The sequence below is a fragment of the Sinocyclocheilus rhinocerous genome, unplaced genomic scaffold (genome assembly GCF_001515625.1).
Source record: "Sinocyclocheilus rhinocerous isolate Xijiao unplaced genomic scaffold, SAMN03320098_v1.1 scaffold1715, whole genome shotgun sequence".
NCBI lineage: Eukaryota > Metazoa > Chordata > Actinopteri > Cypriniformes > Cyprinidae > Sinocyclocheilus > Sinocyclocheilus rhinocerous.
Window position 1 is genome coordinate 146,139 of NW_015655588.1, and position 5,740 is coordinate 151,878.

Sequence of the window (5,740 nt, forward strand, 5' to 3'; positions counted from 1 at the left end):
TAGCTACTTATTAAAAACATACGTTTTCAAAAATGAACATAACTGCTTCAAAAAATTTATTTTGGGTATGGATGTGTGTAATTTACGTTGTACAACAAAACGTAAAAGTATCGTCAAGTTATGTTTACCACGGGCTTTATTTTAATTGAAAAACCCCATTATAAAACCCCATAGGAAAATCTAGAAGGAACCCACGGCGAATTACTCTTCCGGGTTCTGACGTTATAGTTCCCCCACTCTATTGGCAGTAAATATAAATGTCTACTTTTAGTCTCTGAAGTTAAAGTTTTACCCTCTTTGCTTATTCCAGGAGGAATTGGGCGAGCCAGACATCACTGACACAAACACCTCTCCTGCTGATTTTGTTATCATGGACAATGAAACCACTACAAGTCCTGCAAGCACTGCAGTTGTGATGAGATGATCTTCCAGTGTTTGACATTCAGAAATACACAGTTCATGCGGTTTAAAAAAGGCTGAATAAAAAATCCTCAATTGTATAGCCACAGTTGTGCGTGTGTTTTTTTATGCATAAGTGTATTTTTTGAGTTAGTATTTGTATTTAATAAAGCACTACTGCATTAAAATAATTGGTAAATGAAAAACATTACGTATGATAAACAATAATTTTTAGTACACTGCACTTAAACATTAAGCAAAAACAAATTTAAGCTTTTTAGTTTGACTTAATTGTTATTTATAATTAATGTTAAGTTAAAAAATTTGAGTTGCTTAATTAAGCAGTCTTAGTCCACAAAAATTTTGAGTATTCTGAACTTATCGGGTTTTACAGTGTAGGGCTCAATGACAGTGATGGCTGGCTGGCAATTAACAAAACTGTCACTTGCCCCAATAGGCCAATTCTGTGTTGTCAGTGACATTTGTTAATCAAATACATGTATTCTATCCCTTGTTTTATTTTGGCTGCGAGATGAAGTTAAACAGCTGGCTAGAAATTCTATTTAGTTCTAATATAAATTAGAATATGGTGAAAATTATAAAACAACCAGTGATGTTTTGCATCGAAACCATTATTTAACAACAGCCTTTTATTTTTATGTAAATATTTTTTGTGGAACAAATATTTTTGTAGAATAAAATGTTGGAACTACTGCACTACTAAAATCTGTGCTATTGGCACAACTAAGCAGAAAAGAAAAATACAAAACTATCCTGTAACTATACTTAGAAACCACAAATAAGAATCTAAAATATTAATATTTGTGTTCTTCTGACATCGACTTTCATTGTTACGGTTGCTTGGTGCATTTATTCATGTTGTTTTACCCAGGCTCTGAGATCACAAACATAAAATATATTTTTTTTTAAATATTATATTTTTAAAAAATAAAATATTTTTTTTCCAAAAAGGACATTTGAAGTATCAGTTCTCAAAATATTAGCAGAAGTCATTAAATTTGTTGTTTAAGATTTATGTTTTCTGACCTATTAATAGAGAAACAGAACAAGGGTTAAACAAAACTTGTAATCTAAAATGCAATAATCCACAAACAAGAACCATCCACAACCTCAAAATCTCAAAGCTTTACTCTACCTAGAGTCTAGCAAAATGCTATCATAAGAATGGGGGAAGGACCTTGCAACACAGCAGGGACATTTTCTGGGACACCAGCCAACACTCACAAATGCTTTCTTCTCCAGTTCTCTCCCTAACCCGTACCCCATCCTGTCCTGCTGCGTGGCGCACCATTCTCCTCTCACATGTACAAGAGGATTTCAGCCTCTTACATCATAGGGTTCAATGTTAAACTGAACTGGACTGTAATGTCATGATGAGGTAATGAGAGAAATATGGGTGGAAAGATCTCGTAAATTTTCCCTCTTTAAATTTGACATCAGGGAGGAATTTCCTTTTTAAACTATCTTAAAAATTTGACAATTCGAAAACAATTCAGGTAGACACTACATATCTAATAACCAGACAGGGGTTTTGATGCCAGGTCAGCAGTGTCTAACCTCTTGAGATATTTTATTTAAGAAATTACAGAAATGTGGTTAGATAGTACACAACGGCCTGAAGAAAAATACCTCCTTGAAAAATAATAATAATAATTAAAAATTCTATGCACAGGAAAGAACGAAAATCAGGCTAATTCTACTGTTATAGAAATACAACCTGAACTCCGGCAAAGGAGAATTCACCACAGCCAGCCTTTGAAATCTGTGCAGACAAGAACAATGTGCTCTAATTTTATCAGAGCATGACGGAGGCAGTGTGCACCCACCACAGAAGCCAATATTAAATTATGTCTAGCTATAAAGTGGGGCTGACACCAAATAGAAAGCCACAATGTAAACAGAGAATCTCATGAAATACAAGGAATTCCCTGTCTCTTTCTGCTTTTACAAGCTCTGTATTCTGCACCCTTACAGTCCAGAGTGAGATCGCTCATCTGTATTGCTTGCCCTTTTTGCCTTTTTGACACAAGCTGAACACTGGCGTCTCACGCCTCCATGATTGGACCACAATCCCCTGCAGTGCCATGAGGGACGGTGGTTTCCTAGACCCAGACGAAAGGAGGGAGAGCTGAATCTGGGTGTATTGGAGCAAAGGAGCTCCTCGTTTTGGTGTGATTTAAAATTAAGGTTGAGCAGCACACACTCAAAGGGTAGATGGGTTATGAATTACAAGTGAATTGCCCTATTCATTTTATCACTGGCATCAGCCAAGTGTGACATGATTTTCAAGAGAGAAAAATAGATTGAAGAATAAAATTATGGTTCTCAACTAAGTGCACAAGACAATAAGCAAAGCTACAAAAGAACACAATGACAATATGGACAAAAAGTACTAGAATAATAAGAGAGAAGGATGACACATCCAAATTCCTTTAGTTCTCAGAGAGCAAAGATGGTTATTTAAAAAAATATATATAATTTCTACATGAAAAAAAAGCTAATATTCTAACTGCTCTGAAGTATTTAGCAAATAATACTGAATGCAATTTTTTCACAAGGTGAAGCAAATGACCCTTAGTATGTGAATATATTATAAACAGCTAATGTCTGTTGAATCTAGGCTAGATCTAACAAACTGACATAAAAAAAGCATTCTTAGAGTCAACAAAGCAGACTTTCCAGTCTCTTTCCTGTAAAATATATGTCAGTACACTGAACTTACAGGCTGTCCTCTTTGTGTGTTTTGCTGGAAATCACATAACCAACAGAAATTAAATATCATGATGAATAGATCCCTTTCAGCATGAAAGAACTTGGCAACAGTGATCAGCCTGTTAATTGGAGGGTTTTAACTGTAATGTTTAATAGGATCAGAAGCATACATGTGATATTAGTTGTACCCAGATTATAATTAGTTGAATCTTCTATTATTCTGAGGGACAGGAAGAGTAATAGCAAATGTCAAGCCCTTGATTTTGTACCACCTCAAACATTTAAAAATGCAAAAACGTGCCATTGCGTTTTAGGGATATTTTTTTGATTTTGACAACATGGATATGTCTCCCCTAAGAACCAAATTAACATTAAATTAAAATAAAATATCAGATTCACTGCATATTTTATTACTATGGAATTGTGGTATGCTAATTAACATTCTAAAATAAATTAATATCCTAAAATAAACAAAAAAAAGTAAATAAATAGAACTACTAAAAATTAAAATGAAAGACTAAAAATTAAGAAAACTTTTCAGTGTAATAAGACTCTAAATACAGATTACACGACTAAATCTAAAACACTTTTATCCAAGTAATCATTTATTTGATGCTAGTAAAGTAACTAACAGTAAACATTACAGGCTCAGTCTACCTTAAGTAAATTGGTTAAGCGTGTTTATGGTCAATTAACCTACAAGCTTTCAGGTAACAGCCCAGATTTTAAACCTCTACGCCACAGCACACAAATGTTTCCAACGGATTAGATTTAAATTGAATTCGCAGCCTGTTTTAGAGATGATCAGAAGGTTGTTGTTGTTTTAACCTAGTGAGCTGCCTACCTAGACAACATTGGTTGCAATCATAGATGTTAAAGAGTCAGCAGCCGAAGTTTTGAGACAGAGCCAATATCTCAACTTACCTTTTTGTTCACAAGTCGAGCTTTGGCGGTTTTCAGTAAAAAATGTTGCATGTTGTACAGCGGTACAAAAGGCCATTTTTTGCGAAAAAAAAAAAAAAAAAGGTACCCGTAAAAACAGACAGACCCAAGTAACACTGTGCTGAATGAGCTGCTGAAATTCCGAAAGTGTCCCAAAAAGGCAGCAGAACGGAAATAAACACAAAATTCAATATGCAAAGGGATAAGGAATGTCGTGAAATTTATATGCAGACTCCGAGTTTTGGGCTCTGATGGAGATTATAGATGCATACATGCTGGAAAAACAGCAGATGACATTTCCATGACATATACGCTACGAAATAGCCTCGAAAAGACAGAAAATAATACATTAAAACGGCGAGGCAGTGTGTCAAGTACTGTGGCATAAATTGGTCATCAGAAATAGCATCTCGTCTACGGTGCAAAACGAAGAAGAGGGCAGTTTAAAGCTGCTACTGTCTGGTAGGCTGACATGAGATTATGCGATGCAAGCTGCTTCATTAAAGTGCAAAAATAAAGATAGCGAGCGATGTGGTGAGCAGCCTGGCTGCAGTCGTGTGGAGAAATCCAGAGATGTTTTTAAAACGACAGTGGAAATATCCAGGAATAAGTGCGGAGTGTCCGGAGAAAGCGCTGAGAGTGTCGGGTCAGAATCAAGCCTCTGCAGCCATTTTGTTCGGTATCAACACACAGCAAACGAGCAGCTCAACTATGGTGCGAGGGGCTTAGCCGCTGAAATCATTTCCATATGACGTTTAACCAAACAAACAAGCAGACTGATTTTACATCGGAGCACCGCCCATAAAAGGTTTCAACGCGTCCAGTTGGAAATCACAAGGGTTGGAATGGGCGTTCAACTGAGACTTTGCATGCTCTGTACAGAAACAAACAACAGTGTTTTCATTTCACATAGGGGCCCAGACTAGTCGACTTTAAAGTCCCCATGAAATCAAAATGGAAGTTTTTTGGCTTTTAGTATGTTAGCCTTAAAAGTCCCCATGAAATCAAAATGGAATTTTTTGGGCTTTTAGTATTAATGTGTTAGCCTTATAGCTATAAGCTAGTGTGCTCCAAAGCGATGACAAAATTTGTATTTAGAAGATATAAGCATTCAAAACTTACACATATTCCGGCAATATGAATTAGCGGTTTTGATGAGGTCACCCCTCACTTCAACTTCTCATCAAACTTTCTGTCCAATCAAATGCTCTCTAGAATTTGAAATGTCCCGCCCCTACACTATAAATAGACGCTGAAACGCAGCTGAAATAGGTCACTTGTTCACAGAGTTAGTCCCCTTGCCCAAATACCCACACTTGCAGTCTTGGCCACTTGAGAGCACGTGCGCGCGACAGGAAGTAAGCGCGCAAGACTGTCCCAGGTCTTAAAAACGCCAAAGCCTGTGCCCTTAACGCACACTAAATCCACACTATCTCGAATACCGCTCCGGAGCGCTATTCGAGGCATCATGCATCATGTTCTGGAAATAAATCTTGAGACTTTTTGCCGAGATCTCGCGAGAGGTCACGGAAACCTTTCCAATGCAAGTTAAATATTAATATAATAATTAGATATTACATATAATTTGGTAGAAAATCATGTAACTGTAAGAGTAATAATGATAATGATGATGATAATAATAATAATAACTATGCACCCGTTTGTA

The 5,740-nt window shown here is 36.3% G+C and overlaps 1 protein-coding gene across 1 annotated transcript in view; it reads right to left on the minus strand.

Annotated features, from left to right (window-relative positions):
- LOC107718711 (trinucleotide repeat-containing gene 6C protein-like) overlaps window positions 1–4,902 on the minus strand; it is a 68,022-nt gene extending 63,120 nt beyond the window's left edge. The window contains exon 1 of the mRNA XM_016525907.1: window positions 4,057–4,902. The gene's annotated coding sequence lies outside the window, so the exon portion shown is untranslated. The remainder of the gene's footprint in view (window positions 1–4,056) is intronic.
- Window positions 4,903–5,740: the final 838 nt, after the last annotated feature.